Below are 22,167 nucleotides of genomic sequence, written 5' to 3' on the forward strand. Positions count from 1 at the left end.
AAGCAACATTGCGTTAATTGTGATTCTGATTTCGTAAACTTTGTAAATGCTGAAGACAAATTACATCAATTGTGTCATTTGAAGACGAAACGCGCGTGTGTCGCACTCAATTTTAAGGCTGGTATCTGTCAGAAGAATTTATTTATATATTAAGAACGGAAAACTATTTAAAGTGAATGCAATAAATGGGTTCATCAAGGTAGGCCGACAAAGATGAAGGTAGAATTTGGGCTGCCATCATAAACTATGGTATGTTGTACAGGGGAGAAAATAGACATTGCTATATGCAGTCTACAGCCCTCTTTTTAGTCGTTGCCAGTTGGATCATTTGCAGTGCAGAGGGCGTTGCATTACTCTACACGAGGCTTCAGAATTAACGTCCCCATTCCGACTAGACATGGTTGCGTATTTAAGCATCCAACAATTAAAGGTACGTCCCAAGTCAGGAGCATGTAGTTCAGTGGTTGTCGTTGGTTCACGTCTGTCATATTTGTTTTTCGTAAATTGTTTTGTTATATATTAGGCCATTAGTTTTCTCAATTGAATTGTTTTATATTTTTCTTGTCGAGGCCTTTTAGCCGACAATGCGGTATGGTTTTTTCTCATTGTTGAAGACCGTACGTTGGCCTATAATTGCTTACATCCACTTTATTTGAACTTTGGTGGATAGTTGTCTCATTGGCAATCATACCAGTTCTATCTTTTTTAAACAAGGGGATGCTGTTAGTCCCACATTATCTTATCTTTATATAAACGATCTTGTTGACGCGCTCAACCATGCAGTTATTCAGTCAGTAATATTGAAATATTGGTAATATAAAACTAGCATGTTTCATATATGCAGATGATATCATTTTATTATCAGAAACTCAAGAAGCGCTTCAGAAGGCCTTAAATGAATTAAAATAAATGATCCTATGGAAACTTGATCGTAATAAAAAAAAAATCAAAAATAATATAAAGTATTTATAATCTTCCTTCTCTTTTATCTATTATAAAGATCAACAATTTGTTGTACCCCAAGGGCTGATTAGGAAATAGAAATATGATCACCCATAGGTCTACATTCGGAAAGAGGATAAAAGCTTATGTGAAGGGTTACTGCCAGTCACCCAACGTCAAAACCGTAGCACTACGAATATTGTCTACGCAAGTTAATGTAGTCTCAACCAAAAAGGTAGATCTAAATACCTAAAGGGAAACATTGTAATTGAGCATTTATTTGCCATTGAAGTGCAATCTTCCTTGATTATCAAATTAAATAGAATAGCCTGTAATTTACAAGTAATATTGATTCCAGTAAAAAAAATAGATTAAAATCGACGATGTTATTACATATGCAACGTGACTCAGTTGATGCTAAACATTATAAATTAAGTCCAAGCTTCAAACGTATGTTGGAGAGTGAGTGCTCATCTGCCTCTACACACAGACTCTCAACTGGTGAGGTTTTAAAGGCTCCACGACACAGACGCAAACCCTGGTGATGCACAGCATCGAGAATGTATATGTAGGACTTCCTTGCAGAGCCATAATCTAGTTTAGATCTAACTAGAGATCTATATAAATTAAGTAAAATGTTGCGATCAGCACTCCAGTCAGTGCTGCCGACAACTTTTAAAATATATAATGCTTTTAAACATCTCGATTTTAACATTTTGATATGGGGTAGAAAGGTTAACTTTTTATCGAAAACTAACCCAAAAAATTTGGTTTCATCAACCATTTTAATTGGGTTTCCGTATAAGGTGAGTTCTGGATCAAGATGTAATTTCCTTTTGTTACAAAAAATGCTTCCCAAACAAATCAGACATGGTTAAACTTACTCTAACATTAAATTGTCTGTTAGACAGAAAATTCGAAATAAAATTTGGCATATTGCCTTTCAACCCCATGTCAAAAAGATCTTTTAAAATACCATACTTCCATGTAGTGCCATAGGCCTTTTCAAGATCGAAAAAGACTGACACCACGTGTTCATTTTTCGCAAAACCATTACGGACATATGATTCGAATCGAACAAGATGATCAAGAGTACTGTGGTACTGGATATTGGCTAATAGCTCATATGATTCCAGGAACCAAACAAGGCGATCATTGACCATCCGTTCTAGTGTTTTACAGACACAACTGGTAAGAGCAATTGGTCGATAGTTAATGGGATCCGTTTGATCTTTACTTGGTTTTGGAATAGGCACGACGGTTGCAAGCTTCAAGATTGATGGTAAATCACTAGATTCCCAGATGTTATTCATGAGCTGCAAAAGAGCTTCCAGCGAGGAAACTGGCAAGTGTTTTAAAAGTTGGTAGTGGATATTATCAGGCCAGCAGGCTGTATCATGGGACCTTGACAGATATGTTTTAAGTTCTTCCAGAGAAAAGAGTTTATTATAGTGTTCACCATTTTTCGATTTAAAGTTCAACTTAATGTTTTCCTTTTGTTCTTTTAACTTTTTTAAAATCTTCCCTGTAGTTGTTAGAAGAAGAAGATTCGCAAAAGTTTCACCAAGCTTGTTGGCAATATCTCTTTCAGATGTTAATAAAATATTGCCATTTTTCAATGTTTTACCGTGGCTTTAGAATTTTTACCTATTATCTTTTGTATCATGTTCCATACTTTTGTCATCGGAGTGCGAGATGTTATCCCCGAGACAAATTTGTTCCAAGACGTCCGTCGTACTTGCCTGCAAGACCGCCGTGCCTTAGTGCGAAAAATACGGAAATAGTATGTTGATTGAACCGGCTTTCAGATTTTTTACGGTCATCTATGGCTTCATTACAAGCGTCATCAAACCATGGTTTGCTGGGATGTATCGGATTTGCCGAGGTCTTAGGAATTGTTCTGTCAGCAATTGAAGTTAAAACTGTGTTAAAAGTTAAAATTGGATCTTGTACAGTCTCAAACATCTTTAAGAGAAGTTCTGCTCGACAGAGATTCTCAAAAAAGGACTAGTCCGCCTTGTCCAGTTTCCAACGTGGAACTCTCTGCTGAACAGAAGTAAAAAGATGTGCAAGTATTATTGGGAAGTGATCACTTCCACATAGATCATCATGGACACGCCATGAATAATCCAGAAGAAGAGACGGATCAAAAATAAAGATATCAATAGCAGAATATGACCCGTTTCCAGGGTGAAGATAAGTATTAGATCCATCATTAAAAATGCATAATCCTTCTTGAGAGACAAAGTCTTCAATGATCTTACCTTTGGCATTATGAGAGTTGCTTCCCCACAAGGGACTGTGGGCATTGAAGTCTCGCATAAGTATAAAAGGTGAAGGCAATTGATCAGTAAGGTTTTTGAGTTTAGCTTTATCTATATTTGAATTACTAGTAGGTGGAATATATATAGAACATAATGTAATTGTTTTATCTAATGATAAACGAATTGCAACTGCCTGCAGATTCGTGGTGAGTTGGACTGTGCTATGAATGACGTTGTCCTTCACAAAAATCCGCCTGCAGCACGTTTGTCTTCCTTAGAAAATGTGCTTTAGATGTTGTATCTTTTTAAAGATACATTGTCTTTTTTTTAGTTGAGTTTCTTGAAGACAAAATGCAATAGGTAAAAAAACTCGGGAAGATTTATTTTAAGACCTCGGCAATTCCATTGAATGATATCTGTCATGATTTATGAATAGAAGGACGAATGCTATCGAGTTTGCCAGCATTCTTATTTCTATCACCCTGAGATTGTGATCTTTTGGGTGGCACAACACTTTCGCATTCCATTTCTGATGCATCATTAAGTGTGGTAAATCTCTTTTGTGAGGAGATTCGTCGATCTCCTGTACTAGACGCAGCTGATGTTACTCCACCTTGACCCCTACCCCGCGACCTCCTATCAGAAGACTTCTGACGGGACGGATTTGCTGGCGTTTTGCGGACGTTCTGCTGTTTTGGAGAACGAAGAGGATACGGGGCTTTAATAGACTGTTTACGAGATGCAGAAGATAAACTAGTAGACTTTTTATTAAATGCAGATGTAGGAATACTATTTACGACGAATGAATTATCTATGTCATCGGGAAGATCCCAGATAGATCCATTGCCCCAACTGTCTGATTTATCTGCATCGTTTTTACTTGATTTCTTATTTTCATTTTTTTAGGTGATGACATTGAACTTGGTAAGCAAGATTGAGTTGACTGGGTACTGGTTTTAGAAGGTTTTGGTTTTCTTGGAATTATTATTTTATCAGAAGGTTCTGTTTCAACAGGCAACATTGTAAAAGTAACAGCATCAATTTGTCAGTCCATGCGAGTTTGTGTAGTCTCGTGACTGAATGAGCGGCCAACTTTGCTGGCGTACGATTGTTTGTTCGAAACTAGAAGATCATTCGAAACAGAAGCTATCTGTTTAGCTTCTGTAACTGATGTTTCTTTCTGTTTTACTTTTAATTATATTTTTATTTTCTTTAAGATAAACAGGGCAGTCACCACAGTTTACACATTTAGAAGATTCAGAGTTACAAGTTGTTCCCTCGTGCCCTTCGTCAGAACACTTGAAGCATCTCTGCGTACCACGACATTGTTTGGTTCCATGATCAAACTTTTGACAAGTGAAGCATCGAATTGAATTAGGGATAAACCTGTCAACTCTGATTCCGAAGCAACCTAAAGTAATAGATGAAGGAGGAGTTGGAGTTCTAAAGGTCAACAGATAGGTATTTAATTTGATTATATTTCCATTCTTTTTTATTTGAAATCTAACATCATCAGTTACACCTTGGTTTGAAAGTTCATCCCAAATTTCTTTCACGGTAAGGTCACCCAGATATTGACTACTGTCTCGAATGATTCCTTTACAACTGTTCAAACTATTGTGAGGAGAGGCAGAAACGTTAAAGTCTGTAACTGTTTTCATTGTCAGCAAATTTGTTGATTCGCTTTTGTTGGAACATTCAACTATGTAACTATGTTAAGGTGCCAGCAATGCTTTGAATTTGTTTGTGAATCACAAAGGGAGATATCTTTGAAATTGGTTTTTCATCTGTTCCTTTAATTACAATAAATCGGGGCCAACTGTCATCTTCCCGACAGGGCACTGAGTCATCACATTTTCTTTTTTTATTTACTAAAGCTGATTTAGAGGGTTGGTTTTGGTGTGCCATGGGAAATAAGAAAGGTTCGCCATTCTTGTTATCCACCTACCTCGGAGTGCCTCCAAGGGCGATGCTGTGTTTCCGTGGCGAGCCGGGGTCAAGTGCTAATGCTGAAAACGACTTCCAAGTATAATGTAGCTCGTCCCCAAAATAAGCAACCAAGATCCACTGCGGAAAACACCAGATGTTCCAAGAATAGTATACTCAAGCAGAGCGTAGTCGTCAAGCGAAATAGGAGGCGTACCACTTGATTGACCCATGAGCCATCGCTGTTATCCTAAATATAAAAAGTTTAATTCAGATACATGTGTATATAATGATAATTGTTACAAGAAAGCTTATTGTTGAGGATTTACTGAAGGGCTCGATATGACCAGCCGATTGATCGGACCGGGTCCATCCGACCTCCCGTTTACTAGGTGATATCGGAGCCAAAGCAGCTTATTTAACTATAGTCTCGTCCGTCCGGGTATTTTCTGACCATAAGGAGTCTGGCTACAGCCCTCATCCGCAAGGATCTCGTCGACCACCGACACGGGTATCAACCCACGGCCTACGGGTTGGAGAGCCTATTTTATTCAAAACATCGGGCAACTCGGGCGGAGGGGGGGGGGGGGGGGGTCTGGGGTTACTCGTGAAAGAAGGAAATATGCAAAGACGGAATTAGCTTTGAACAAATATTAGTCGTTGTCTTCTTTTTTTTCAATATAATAATTCATTAAAAACATTAATAATCAACAGTTGTCTCGATTAAAAAAAATGATAAGATGGTTATTAAAGTAAAACGATATGTATAACTTTAGGGTTATTAAGTTTTTATGACTGTGCTTACCTGCTTTTGTTATTTGTGCTTCATTTTACCACAATATATACATTTTGAATGAGATATGGAAAAAGAGAAAGACGGAATGGAATACCCAATCACTATATACTGCCGGCCTTAAAGTAAGAGGGAATGCATTCCCAATAGCTAAATACCACACGCCTTAGAAAAAGAGGGAGGGTAATACCAAATAACTTAGCACTGCACGCCTTAGAGAAAGAGGAATAAGTACCTAATAACTAAATACCGCACGCCTTAGAGAAAGAGGCTAGGGAATGGAATACTCAATAACTAGATACCTCACGCCTTAGAGAAAGAGGGAATGGAATACCAAATAACTAAATACTGCACGTCTTAGAGAAAGAGGGAATATAAACCAAATAACTAAATACCGCACGCTTTCGGGAAAGAGGGAATGGAATATCCCATAACTAAATACCACACGCCTTAGAGAAAAAGGGAATGGAATACCCAATAATTAAGTACCGCTCGCCTTAGAGCAAGAGGGAATGGAATACCCAATAATTTAAATACCATGTGTTTAGCGGAAATAGCATGTCAACCCATACCTGGACACATTCTTCTGATTACAATACGATCAGACGTGGTATTATCCTTAAATACCACGTGTTTAGCGGAGAATAACATGTCAACCCATACAAGGACACATTTTTCTGATTACAAGCCGATCAGACTTGGTATTGCCCTTAAATGTCATGTGTTTAGCTGAGAATAGCATGTCAACATATACCTGGACACAATCTTCAAACTACAAGCCGATCAGACGTGACATTACCCTTAAATGCCATGTGTTTAGCGGAGAATAACATGTCAACTCATACCTGGACATGTTCTTCTAATTACAAGCCGATCAGAATTAGTATTACCCTTAAATTTCATGTGTTTAGCAGAGAATAGCATGTCAACCCATACCTGGACACATTCTTCTGATTACAAGCCAATCAGACTTGGAAGTATCCTTAAAAGCCATGTGTTTAGCGGAGAATAGCATGTCAACCCATACCTGGACACATTCTTCTGATTACAAGCCGATCAGACGTGGTATTAACCTTAAAAGCCATGTGTTTAGAGCAGAATAGCATGTCAACCCATTCCTGGACACATTCTTCTGATTACAAGCCGATCAGACATTACTATTGCTCTTTTAATTATCGTGTGTGCTAAACGGAGAAGCATCACATTTCAATTTTCAACTTCGGGTTCGTCAAAGAGATCTGGCATATATTTGTTGATGAATGGAATTCTTGTGGGTAAACGTCGATGTGTGTTTTTTATTGCCTTTTTTGTATTTTCAATTTAGAATTTAGTGACCAACGAATGTTTCGTCTAGTATATGTTAATTGTACGATAAATTCAAGTGCTCCTTTTCACCAAACCTTTGCTCAAAATTTTGCATTTGGTATTATTGTCCCAGCTCGTTAGTGTACATACTGTATTTGTCTGCCACCAACCCAAAACGTAGAGTCCATTGGTCACCTATCCTAATTTTTTTACGTTTATTTTGTCATTAAAATCTTTATCCTCGAAATAAGGATTAAAACCAGTTATATATTATATATACATGTATCAGATATATAGTGTCAATATAGTGTCAATCAATACACGAGATGGCATACTCATGATAGCTACAGGTACATTTTGTGACCAAAAAAACATATGATAGGATATTTGTTTTTGTTATGCAAAATACAATTATATATGAAGAGGGTAAAATACTAGATGTATCAGCTACTCGTTCCTATCGGAAAAGGACTGAAGTGTGCCTCCCAGACATAAATATATAATATCAGCTGAAATCAAATCTTTAGTTTTCTATTTTGAATTCTTTCCCGGGGTTCTCTATAACCTTTCTGCCTCGGCCGCTGCAGGTAACAAACACAAAAAAAAAACTACAAGAATAAAAATAATTTTCATTTTGCAAATACAAATTATGAATCAAAATTAGAAATTCAGTTTATACCCACATTCTTAATAAAACATAGCATAAGACAAATACATGTTGTCGTGTTGAATGGTGGGAAAACTTTGCAGCACCGAAGGCGAACCTCAAATGCAAATTCCTTAAAACAACACAACCACCAAAACTATTATAGTACGAAATATTACTGACCTTATTCAAATATCATGGTCAGTTCTAACTCAACCAATGAAAAACATTTAACCATTTAACCTATTGTGCATTATTTATAAACAAACACACGTGATCATGTTTACATTACTTTAATACATATATTATTTAGTGTGAATTACGTCCTGTAGTACTTAGATAGTTTAAAAGTACTAACATCAAAATAAGATGTGTTATGATCGCCAATTAGAGAATTCTCCACCAGAGACCAAATGGGGTAGAAGTTAACACCTATAGGTCACCGTACTGCCTTTAACAATGAGCGAAACCCATACCGCATAGTAAGCATCCTTATTATAGAGTGTTATTTGTTGTGATAGATTTTTATTCTCACACGACGGTAAATGCTTTAAAAAGATGACCACTTTAATGAATAATATTAACATCTATGACAGACGCTTCCATGGCGGGAGATATCATTAACACATAGTTACTCTGTCTTCCTGTTTTTCCATTTTTAAGAGAACATTAAACTTTATTGAAAAAATATAACTACGGTTTATATAAACATTGTATAAGAATTGAAAATAAATGGGGAATGTGTCCATGGGACACAGATGATGCCCCGCTTGCATATAACGTTATAAAGGGACAAAACTCAAGAACTGTAAAAGTGACGCTACCCAAAGTTGTACTTCATCTGAGTTTTGTGGTAATAAGCATTGTGTATACGTTTCATAACATTTAGTTGAGGTAAACTTAAGTTAGAGAACGGAAACGAAAAATTCAGTAATTTTTCCATTTGTAAAGGGGCATAACTCTAGAACGGTAAAAGTGACACCATAAAAATTCGAACTTGATCTGTGTTTTGAGGTAATTAGCATTGTGCATAAGTTTCATAACATTTGGCTGAAGCTAACTTAAGTTAGAGAACAGAAACGAATATTTCAGCAATTTTTCCATTTGTAAAGGGGCATAACTCTAGAACAATAAAAGTGACACCACCAAACATCAAACTGGATCTGTGTTTTGTTGTATTGAGCATTGTGTATAAGTGTCATAACATTTGGTTGATGTAAACTTAAGTTAGAGAACGGAAACGAAAAATTCAGCAATTTTTCCATTTGTAAAGGGGCATAACTCTAGAACGATAAAAGTGACGCCACCAAACATCAAACTGGATCTGTGTTTTGTGGTACTGAGCATGATGAATAAGTGTCATAACATTTGGTTTAGGCAAACTAAAGTTAGAGAACGGAAACCAATTTTGGGACGTACGTACGGACGTACGTACGGACGTACGTACAGGCGGACAAGGATAAAACTTAATACTCCCTCCGCTACGGCGGGGGCATAAAAATGTTAATAGTGAGTGACAACTAAATATAATCGGAAACAATCTTTATATATGTAAATATATATAAACAAGTCTAAATTGAAAACAACGTTCAGACCTATGATTACGTTGGAAAAAACCGCAATTTTTATACGTGTGCATGTAAAACAAATATCTTGGTAGAGGGGTCTACATACAGCACAAACAGCATTTTCCAAAAAGACAAAAAAAGTAAAAAGTATATTTTAACAAATCGTATTTGACTAACAGGTCGAACAACTGATGTTCTTAAACCCTGCTGACTGCCATTGACGATTGCCAAATAAATTGATCACGATATGAAACATGGATCTTAATTATTAATTTAAAAACAAACAGATAATAATGAACTTGCGGAGAAGATGGTATACCGCAAACATGAGGTGCAAAAATTTGTACACCAAATTTGTATATGTAAATATATATATATACAAGTCTAAATTGAAAACAACGTTCAAACCTAATATTGCGTTGGATAAAACCGCAATTTTTATACGTGTGCATGCAAAACAAATTTCTTGGTAAAGGGGTCTAAATACAGCACAAACAACATTTTCCAAAAGACCAAAAAAGTGACAAAGTATATTTCAACAAAACGCATTTGACTAGCAGGTCGAACAACGGATGTTCTTAAACCCTGCTGACTGCCATTGGCGATTGCCAAATAAAATGATCACCAGATGTAACAAAATAGATCTTAAATATTAATTTAATATCAAACAGAAAACAATAAACTTGCGGAAAAGATATATATATGTGAGTGAGCTAAGTTAGAATTATCCTCCAAAACTACATTATGGTAAAATATGATGTTCGCCATTTGTTTGTTGTAAGACACGAATGTACTACAAATGTGTTATGATAAATTGTTTTCGCAAAACTTGAAGAATCGAATACTTGTAATTGATTCTATTTATATTTGTCGCGCAGATTTATAAGACACGAATAAAAACCTGCGAAGTTTCTAATCACCAATGGCCTAATTGTAACAAAGATTTACCCCCCCCCCCCTCCCCCCCACATCCACGATGAACATAAAAAAGCAAATTTAATGAATTACTCTTGTGGAAAGTATCTCACTTATTTCTTTCGTAATAGAGCAATTGCTAAAAGATCCTTCGTCAGTAATGTATAGATTACGAAAATTAACCCAATAATCTAAATCACATGCTTTCGGTTTCACGTGTGTCTTACAGAAGAATCAGAAGATATCAAATAAACAATTAAAACATAAGTTGAAGAACAGATCGACGAAAGACAATGTAAATAAAAAAAAAGAAGAAAAAGAAATAAAAGACACTAAAGAAGTCAGTCCAGAATGATACACCCAACGAAAATCGAGGATTATCTCAAAATCATCAATCTAATTAAAATTCATATAGGGGGGGGGGGGGGGGGGGGGAGACAGCAGATACCAAAGGTACAATCAAAATTCATAGGTCATAGAGAAACCAATAAAGCAATATGGCAAAACACGAAAAGCGACGAAAAGACAACTCTATACAAAAATATTAAAGATTGAGCAACATGAAATTTACCAAAAAAACGGGGATGATATCAGGTGCTTCGGAAGGATAGAAAAAATGCTTTTTTTAAATGTAGCAACCTTTTAAAAAAAATTTTTAAACCAAATTTGAAAAAAACGAATTTAAATATGTCAACTAAAATGCACAAATTATACAAAATATGTAACAATATACATAAAAAAAGATTAAATTACTATATAAACTATGTGGTAACAATGTTGGAATAATTGAAAATGTCATATTGAAATATTGAAATATATAAACTAATACTATTCACTATTTCATTAATATTGTTTTTATAATAAATCAGGCTATTAGTTTTCTTGTTTGAAAGTAGTACCGTTTTAAATTTCATTGTGTCGGCCCTTTTATATCTTGCTGTGCGGAATGGGTTTTGATCAGTGTTGAAGGCCGTATGATAACCTTTTAAAGTTGAGTGTGAACAACATCGTTTGGTCTGGTGGATAGTTGTATCATTGACAAACATATCATATCTTCTTATTTTCATATTTCGTAATATATTGTCTGTATCATTTGTCCGTTTCTTGGTATAGTGTTTACTGTGTAAAGTGAGTGTAAATACGTTTACTAATATGAGGGGCGTAAAGGGGGGTGTGTCTGCACGGAAGAACGCGAAATAAAATTGCAATTTCACGATGAACGAACAATTAAAAATTTCTTGCACGTTGATCTTTTTACCGATTTCACGAAACACGGTTAATAACGAACCTTTTTCGTGGCTGCACGTGAAATAAAAATGGCAAAACACGTTGCACGAAAATAACCCTTTACCACCCTCTAATATGTTTGCAATTTAACCCGTCAGGGTTTTACTTTTTGCAACTAAGTTATTATGTTTAGCATTGTACATAGTTCTCATCAGCATTATTCGGGTAGACATTTAAATTTTTAAATTTAATTTCACATTACATTGTCTTATAAGTTTGAATGAAAATATTTTCACAGAGATGTAATAAGGGCGATAACTCTAATATTTTCATCTGTTCTCTGGAGGATAGGTTCGGATTGGCAATCATACCACTTTATGTGATGGTACTTACTCGAATCATGTAGCTATAATAGGAATTCTTTTATCCAAGAAAAAACAAACATATAGAAATTACACATATGCATATTTATTTCAGGTTTAATAAATTGTGTTTTTTATATAAACTTTGTGTAATGTCATATATTGGATTTCCTTCCTGAGTCACTTCGTGCATTAATATTAGTACTTGGTCATAGTTTTGTTTACACATGGTTTCTATAAGTTCTTTTCTGCTCGGCAACATGAACGTGACAAATCCCGCCATTTTTTGAACGATCCACGGATGATGATTGGCTAGTGTTCTTTTGTATACTGTGTGAGCAATATGTGAACTTTTATCTTCGTCCTCACTCATACTCATTTCGTCTATAAATCTTAATATAAATTCCAACGCTCTTTGTAATCTAAGTAATGTCCTTGAACCTGACGGCACACGACCTCTGAAGGTCGTTAGTCCATACTCGACTTCGTAGTTGATCATTGACTGAACGGATCTGTAATTGTCACAAGTATCACAACGTCGCCATGTTTCGAGAATACCTATCTTTTCTTCTAAATCTTTTGCCACAAAGCCGAATAATCTTCCTTGAAGTCGAAAAAATCTGGGGAACAAAGGAATAGATATTAGTTTTTTTTTCAAATTTCATGTTTGTATACATCAGTTATAATTTGATATGTTTAGGGAAACGTACAACACAAACAAACAAAAAACAAAAATGAATTACACGAGGATCTGGATCGTCCTTCATTCCTTTTTTATTTAATTTTCAAACTATTTTTCTCTATCCTTTATTCAATGTTTCACTTATTCTCTATTCTTTATATTTCGCCACCGTATTATATCTAGACGATAGTCCATGAAATTCAAGAAAAGCATGAAAAGCAAAGATTAAAAAAAAACTTTATAAATTTTGTTTCTTTATTCATCATGTTTCTTATAAATACACCGGGTGCCGGATATTCTCGCTGCGTTGAAGACCCAAAGAATGCTTTGGTTGTTTTCTACTCTGTGGTTGGGTTGTTGTCTCTTTAACTCGTTCCCCGTTTCCATTCTCATTCTATTCTTATGTAATGCATGTAATATTTCAGGTTTTACTTTTTGCAATTAAGTTATTGATTTAATTCTTTTAATTTATTTATTAACGGATGATTTACGTAAGAGAGGCGGAAGATACAAACAGGAAAGATAAGTTATAAATCAGTATCGAAGAATTGACTATACAGAGTGGATGATACCATTTTACAGTCCGTCAGCAGCAGTATCGATCTACTGCTAGCAAGTCATCAATACTGATTCAAGGGGGAGGTCTTTGTATGGTTTATGGATAAACCTTTTACATGTTCCACACCAAACGTTGTTTAGTTGAATTTGTGCCCCCTTTTAAAAAATCCTCGATCCACATCTGGCTAGAAAGGTAGTCACATGTTTCATAAAATTTGGTTAGTCCGAAGTGTTTTCCGGATTAACTGATGAAAAAGAAATCACATTATGTCTTGTTTTATTTTGTTTCAGTCCCTTATCTTTATTTGGCCCTTTAGCTTTTTTTCCTTATTTGAAAGTCACTGGTGATAGTCTTTTGAAGACGAAACGCGTGTCTGGCGCACAAAATTTAATCCTGGTATTTATGATGAGTTCATTTAATATCATCACAATTTATCATTACAGCTGTATCATATAGAGTGAAATAGATTATTTACTTTGTCATTCAAGTTAATTGAACTAATCTACATGTACCCATTGAGTGAATAAAGTATCATGATTAGTAATAGGTCATTAGAACTTGTGACGCACATTGATGTAGACACAATCATGTACAATGTAGATCAATTTACCAATGAGGACCATGATCAGTTCCGGTTAAATAGGATGTTTTTTTTTTCTTTAGTTTTTACTACAAAAACTTCAAAAACAATGGATTAAATTCTATTTTTTCTTTAATCTCTTAAATACAATATACTTATCGACAACAAGGGATTATCTCTATTATAATTGACTTATAAAACAGTCGATCTCAAAAAATAGTTTTGAATTATTTTAACTCGCATAGAAACATTATGAAAGGATGAAAAATAAACTGTAAAAAAAAAATTGTTGAACAATTGTCCTATGTTAAAGGGGTGTTTAGTCCTATAACTTTTGACATCGCACTTTATTTGCACTTTTCTGCTTTTTAATTTTTGGTTGTTCGAAATGTGAAAATCGTGGTTAAGCATTCAAAAGTAGGAGGCAAAATTCTGGAAGTGAACGCTAGAAGCATATGGTCGTACTTATAGGACTGTCTAGGGGAAACAAAATGTCAAAAACTGTCCTATTCTCTGCGTGTCTGTTCCCAGTAGCCTGTACTCAAGGTATAGTTGTGTGTTGCTGTCAGTTATAACCGTTTATATTTAATACTAGCGAATTTCGTTTTTTTTTTACTGTTTCACATGCTCTTTTAAGTTACTGTATTACATACGTTCTGTTTATTGTTAAAGGCCACACAGTTACCAGTTACTTAGTTGCCTTTCGGTCTTTTGAGGTTATATGTCGCATTGGCAATCACAACACATCTCCTTATTTTCAAGGCTCGAGCATCAAGAGTATAGCTAACATTATTATACTAGAAGGTACATGCAAGATACTTTCATTTGTCAACTGAAAATTTCTTGTTTCGAAATATTTTTTTAATGATGTCAATATTATATTAAAATACACATGTTATTTCAACCTTAATGTCTAAACAAATATAATGACTTATCGATTTTAATTTAATTTCTAAATACAGGTATTTTAAGATACTACACTATATTTGTACGACTTTGCCCCCAGCAGAGCTATAGAAAAACAGTACTTTAACGGGTGTTACACGGACTCTTTTTAAATGATACACGGACACTTTTTAGTTGTTACCGGACTCTTTTTATGAATAGAATCGCCCGTGCATGATCAGTGAGTTCATGGGCACTTTAAATTTCAATTAGATTTGAACTTTTTGTTTCACCGAAATAATTACCGTCTTTTTGATTAAAATATTTACTTTAGCATCAATAAATATTTTTTTCCAATTAATTCCAGTAAATGACTATTCATATCAGTACACTAAGGGATTGACCTTTAACTTTAAAAGAGGGGTTATGTTTTTTTCCTAAAAAATATTTTGATCCCCAATTTTATGAGAAAAAAACATTATGTGGTCAAGCAGATGACAAAATAATGTTCTGATTCCTGATTTTTCGAATACCGTATATAATAGTGCTAATTTCGAAAAAAAAAAAATTGTGTGATAGCGTTGAAAAAACTAAATATTAATTTTCTTACTAAGAAAAGAACATAACCCCCTTTTGAAGCTAAATGGTCGGTCCGTAAATGTATTTTTTTCAATATATGGACATGAATAGTATTCTGAACAATGCTGAAGGTAAAGAAAAGCTGGTACCGACGTTTATATATCAATAAAAAAGACAGGAAATATATATATATAAAAATCAAATCTAACCAAAAGGTAAAATCCCTATCAACTCACCAATGGACGATTGATCCTATAGATAAAAAGTGTCCGTGTAACATAATACATGTTCAAATATGCAGCAAATCTTGAAGAAAATCATTCAACTTATGTCATCAATTTTGGACGGTAAGCTGCGATTGGAGCATATAGTGACACGTGTTTAATCGTGGTCAACACTATCAGAGACATATAAAAACCTGAACTTAGAAAAAAAATCCAAAATATATGCCTATATATATCTAATAAAAAGACAAAATCCTTTTTTCCATATCATTTCATTCACTAATGAAATAGTAAATTCATTATTTTGATACATTTATATTTTTATTGAATTCATATATATATTGAATTCGTTTATTTGGCGGCAAACGTACGATTTTTACGATTTTTTTAAGGGGGGATGGGGGTATGGAATGGCACATCCTGCATTTTTTCAACCAAAAAAGGATCAAGAATGTTTATCTTAAATTTATTTACCCCCCCCCCCCCCCCTCCTTTTCGGTTTTTCCCCAATAAAAATCAGATAGTAGCTTGCTTACCTCTGAAATCCTTTTTATACATTACTTACTTGCGAAGTTGCATTTTAAAAAGTCTCAAATGTGTACAACATTCACCTTTTACTTGAAATGGTTCTTTTCATAAAGTTATTAGATTCTTGATTTTTTTGTGAAAAAAACTCTCGGCTGAAGGGAAGTGAAAAAAAATGTGTTTAAACTGTAACTTACATAAACTTGTATATGATCATTTAAGTTCCTTATATGTTTATTTTTGCTACCTCTTCCAAATGCAAAATGTACTACTTCTTTCTTGAAACGTCGTACAAGTCAGATACAAAACAAAGGTAACAAAAAACAGGCCGGAAACAACCTGCCGTATAGTTTTTCTGCACTTGTAGTCAGGTCAAGGTCCTCGGCTATCGCCTCGTACCTTGACCTGACTACTCGTGCAGAAAAACTATCCGGCAACGGTTGTTACCGGCCTGTTTCTTTGTTACCTTTGTATTGTATCTAATACATAATCTTCGTGTTTATGTAAAACACAGTGTAGGAACACGTGATTTTATTTACCTGCATAGTTCTCTGTAAGCTTTTATGTAATATTCCAATAAAATAGTATCATCATCTAGTTTGCATTTCTTCAATAATTCCAAAACTTTCTCCAAATCGAAATCTTTCTGTTCTGTGTCGAACATAATATCCCGCTTGTTCATTTTGACTGTCAATAAATGTGTCGACAGCTGTCGTATGTTTACCTTTATATACCATGCATACGTCAGTATACCCCAATCTATTTTTAGCCGTTGTCACAATGAGGTCATGGATAACCTTTAAAGGATTGCAATCTACGCCAATCGATAATGGTGATTAAACAGGAAAAACGTACCGATTGAGCTTCATCAATTATGTCCTTGATTTAAGAAATATATTTTTAAGTACATCCGTTCTTACTGATATAGACGTCTTTATATAATTGCATGTTTGAGGGTCTGGATGTGGGTTTTGGTTTACAGAATAGAGAATAATTGATAAAATGGGCACAGAATTAAGAACAAAAAGATAAAGTATAGGAAAAATAGACAAAAAAAAATAAATAATAGAGAATATTGGGGAGCTGAAATATATAATAAAGAAAAGTGAAAACTGGTCTAAAAAAATAAAGAAAATAGAAATAAACGACCCCAATCCACGTGCAGACCCGCATGTTTGACTCAATATTTTACACTGTCAAAGGAAAATAATAAGTACTTTACGTTCTGTTTTATTTATATTACATGTAGATTTATATTTGTATTGATGAATTGGAATTTGTATTTTTTATTCCGAACAATACAAATAAGTATTGTACAAAACAACGATTATATACAGTGTTAAAATTTCGTTAAAGAAAGAGTCCAAATGGCATGTGCACTTCATGAAATGAATAATGATAAAAAGTAGTTTAAAATAATAAATGAAGAAAGCAGATACACTACAATGTATATATGATAAATATTGTGGTTAGTTTAGATATCATAAGACTTTTGGTTGTTGGTTATTTAGAATAATAATAACTGAAAGAAAAGAAGTAAAAACAAAACATTTTAGCTACATGGTGTTTGCTTCGCATCTAGAATTAAAATATCCGCACATATCACATAACAGATGCAAAAGACACCAAAGGAACATTCAAACTCATAAGTCGAAAATAAACTGGAAACGCCATGGCAAAAAAAAAAAACAAAGACCGAAAGACAAACGACAGTACATTAACACAACATAGAAAAATAAAGACTGAGCAACACGAACCCCACCAAAAACTGTTTCAATGTTTCTCATGCAACAACAAATTGAGCTTCAAATGTACTACACAAAAGAATAAAAAAGGAAAGAGATTTCAAGGTATTCCCCTTATACGTCCCAATTCCATTATTTTATAATTCATTTTTCATTTTTGACTGTCGCCCCTCTTACCAGCAAACATCTTCAGAGGGCACTCCTCCCGCTTTTTAAAAATTTCTCATTCGCCACTTGAAACTGCCAAGCAAAAAACATTGACATTTTACTTTCAAAGAATATTTAAACTAATCTTGTCACATTCCGCCCTCCAAACTTTATCGTTTATAAATATGAACAAATATTTTAAATATCTTATATAGAAACCTATCATGAAGGGACTGGAAAAATGAAAGCAGTAGAGATTAGTAGCCTTTTGAGGTGATTTTTGTTTGACTCATTCAACATTTAATGTGCTTAAGAGGGGAATACAATTATGTGTTGGTTTTTTTTATGTTAGCAGCTGTTTACCATCTTTTGGTCCTGTTTCGGTGATAACAACTGTTCAAAATTTTTATAGTCTGTGTTGGATTCATTGAAATAAACAAAGTATAAAAATTAATGTGTACTTTGTTTAGTATATTTAACTACTTATAAGAATAGGTAAATTTGTGCTCTATAACAGATACGATATGATATGTAATCATGTGGACGTGCATATTGTGAACATACAAGGTCGTGACCGAAAGATAATTAAAACTAGATTAACATAAACAAGCTTAAAATCTGAACATTGACTTCATGTTATGTCGTGCTGGTCTGTTCTGTAATAGTTATACACTGAGGGATATGTGTGTCTGGATAAGAAACCCCGACGGCCGCAGACACGCTGTATCCCGAAGTATATAACTAACTTACACCCGATACTAAACCCTATATTTGTCAAAGTTGCCGATTTGTATTTGCCCGTTAAATGCATGTGATAATATGGACCAGTAGGTCAAGGTTGACCGTATCGTGCATTCTTATTACAAACAAAAATACATCATGCTCCTTGTATGCAGTTGTGAATATGGACAGGTATAAGACGGACGACATTTTGAGTCAGGCTTTGGATTTGGCAGAAGAGACTGAAGAGAAGAAGACGCAATATTTATAACCCAAAGTACTTACATTTATCAGTTTAATGAAGATAATCATAAATGTATTTTACATGCTATGGTTTTGACAAAAAAAGTCCCCTCTTCTCAACATTATACAAACATTCATATTCGAACATACTGATGGATAAGTGTGTCTGGATTAGAAACCCGACGACCGAACACGCTTAACATACAAAAATACAGATTGCATAATTTAGGAACCCTCCTTTTTTGGGGGCCATCTGGGGTGGGGGGGGGGGGTGTCCTGGGGTTGGAACCCCCCTTTTTGGACGGTTTATTCCTTGAATGCCAACATCCTTTGATCTACCGACAATTTAGCTGTAAAATTATGTTGGCGTTCGAGGAATAGATGAAAGTAGTTATCACAACAAAAGTGAATGTTCATCAAAACAAACATATTAATAAAAAAAAAGATAGGTAAATTACAGGTAGCTAAATTTAGTTCATGTTTGTCAAGTTGTTGAAAATCATTTTTTGCTGTTACTTTGAAAGTGTTGCATCACAAAGTCAACATGTGCATATTGTCAGGAATTCCAGTTTGCATAAATTCTATGATAGACTCTTTGGGACTGATGGGTTTTTTTTTATATTTCTATAGTTGTGTGTGCTGTAATATCCTCCCATATTACTTGAAGGAATTTTTTGAAACTTTGTATTTCGTATTAGATTACTATGTTTTATTTTGTTCAGTTGTTCAGGATATTTTTCTTGGTTATAATATTACACCCTTTTTTATTGTAACCAAGTGATTCATAATATATTGTTTAGGTGTTTGTTATGTTCGGAACTCATCGGAATTCTTGTTACTCTATTTTAATGATTTTCTTGAAACTTTGTAGAGTTGTGGAAGATATTTCCATACTTTTTATACGATTTTTGCGGTCGTATATTGCTATCACGTCGTCTTCGTCGTCGTTCGAAGACATTTGGTTTCCGGACAATAACTTTAGTTTAAGTGTACGGATCTCTATGAAATTATCCAAAAGATTTAATACCACAAAAAGAAGGTTGGGGTTGTTTTTGGGGATAATGGTTCCAACCGTTTAGGAATTAGGGGCCCAAAACAAGCATTTTTCTAGTTTCAGGACAATAACTTGTGTATAAGTAGTTTGATTGCTCTGAACTTGTACCACAAGGTTCAATACTACAAGTTGAAGATTGGGATTAATTTTGGGGGTAATTGCCCAACCGTTCAGGAATTAGGGGCCAAAAAGGGTATAAAACAAGCTTTTTTTTCTAGTTTTCAGACAATAACTTGTGTTTAAGTGTATGGACGTGTCAAGATTTAAGAAATTGTCAATTTTCCAAAGATTGGGTTATGGGATTTTGAACGTAATAACAAGGTGACAAACAGGAAACAAAAAATTCGTGCAGGTCAATGGAAATTGATAAAAAAAAAAACAAGACACAGGAAAGATGTGCTTATTGTGTCTCCCGCCAGGGAAGCGTGTGACATGCATTCATAGTTGTTAATATCATTCATTAATGGTATCATCTTTTTAAATCATTTTTCTTCATGTGAGAACAATAATCTATCAAAACAAATTAAAATATACACTCTATTATAGGGATGCTTACTATGCAGTATGGGTTTTGCTCATTGTTGAAAACAGTACGGTGACTCATAGGTTTAACTTATCGTAGTACTTCTAAACTAACTAAGTACTAAAAAACGTCATTCGCATTATACATATTTATTAATGTTATATGTAAGAAGTAAAATCACCCTTTGATAAATATGTATAATGCGATTGACGTTCTATATCTTTTTGGTTCTAATAGTACAAGTTTGAAATGGTTTTTTGTTGCTTTTTTTTGGGGGGGGAGGGTATATTACTTTCTAACAGGAAATGTTTTTCGTTTTAGAACATGAGTTTTGAATTCCTTTTTGTTTGCCGTAATCACCTTATGTTGTTAGCGTGAACTAATCGTAACATTAATGATGACGTTTTGCACGGCTAATTGCATTCTATCTATAACGTATTAATATTGAGAAGATGCCTGTATAACCAATGTCACTTTTGTTTTTGTTTTTTTGTTTTTATTGTTTTGTAATTTGTCAATGATTCTCTTACTTATATAGAAATGAATTCTTTCTTGCCTTTTGTTATTTGTTTTTTGTTTTGTTAACACTGAATTTATTCACCTGTTGATTGTGTTAATTGTCTGTAGGCGTCTCTTTTATATATATTTGTTTTTGTTTTGTTTTTGTTTTGTTTTTTTTTGTAATTTGCAAATGTATCACTTTCAGAATTTTCCTAGCTCTAGCCTGTAGAGATATTTCACGTATGAAACTGTTCCGTGAAATAAATAACTGACCACAGCCAAAATGAGAATAATTATAATTTATTAAAATAATGAATACAAATAAAAATAAAAAGGAGAAAAAAGATATGATTGAAAATCATCTAAAAAGAATTAGAACAAATCTTTTATGTATCATGTATAAAAAGAGATGCGATGTATGTGTTACTAAAGACAACAACCAAAAGACACAAATAACACCAGTTCCATTACAGCCTTCATTCAATCGGCACGTTACGTTTGCACGAATTTGTTTTACATTCGCGCGAAAAAATACCACGTTTGTGCGAGAAAACGCATTGTGTCTTCACGAAATTTACCTGTTAAAAAGTTACTAAGTTTGCACGGATTTATTAAATTTTCTACTAAACATTGTATACAAATTATGATTTCTGAAATAAAACAAAATAAATCAAAAAGTTTAAAAAGATAAACAAAATTGCCGACTGCATGTGTAATTGAAATTACTGCACCTGTAAATTTTAATTCTCGAATTTCAATGGTAGTTTTGTGTCGTCTGTAAATCAGACATTACATAAAATCTTCTTGTTAGGCAACATCTTTCACGAAAGGTTATTATTCACAGCAACAACAAATATTAAAGAAACAAAGGATTGTTCTCAATTAAGAAACTTTTAGATTTTTGCAATTTGCCTTGAGTCATGAATAACAGCTAGTAAGTTAGCAGAATTGAGACAAACTTTTTGACGTCAATTGATAAACAGTATATTAACAACTAAATTTTACATATACATGCAATTACCACATTATCCCGTTTTTTGTGTGACAATATTTCATCATATGAACATTTGATGACGTGTACATTAAGCTATTTGTTTAAATAAACTTTGTCCTTGATCCTCTCGTATTTGTGTTGTTTCCGTATATATAATAGCGTTGAAAAAAAAGGAAAAAATGAAATAGAAAATATTATTCAACAAAATTCGAATGAAATATACCTAATATAAGGTACGTCTGCATTGATGGCCACCAC

General features: G+C 34.0%; 1 long non-coding RNA gene across 1 annotated transcript; it reads right to left on the bottom strand.

The window, feature by feature from the left end:
• Positions 1-12,034: 12,034 nt before the first annotated feature.
• Positions 12,035-16,866, bottom strand: LOC127720395 (uncharacterized). Its single transcript, XR_007990714.1, has 2 exons — positions 16,522-16,866; positions 12,035-12,568 (listed from the first exon to the last, which is right to left on the bottom strand). It is a non-coding gene; the product is annotated as an uncharacterized LOC127720395 (long non-coding RNA).
• Between the last annotated feature and the right edge of the window lie 5,301 nt (positions 16,867-22,167).

The sequence above is a fragment of the Mytilus californianus genome, unplaced genomic scaffold, assembly GCF_021869535.1.
Source record: "Mytilus californianus isolate M0D057914Y unplaced genomic scaffold, xbMytCali1.0.p SCAF_11, whole genome shotgun sequence".
Classification (NCBI taxonomy): domain Eukaryota; kingdom Metazoa; phylum Mollusca; class Bivalvia; order Mytilida; family Mytilidae; genus Mytilus; species Mytilus californianus.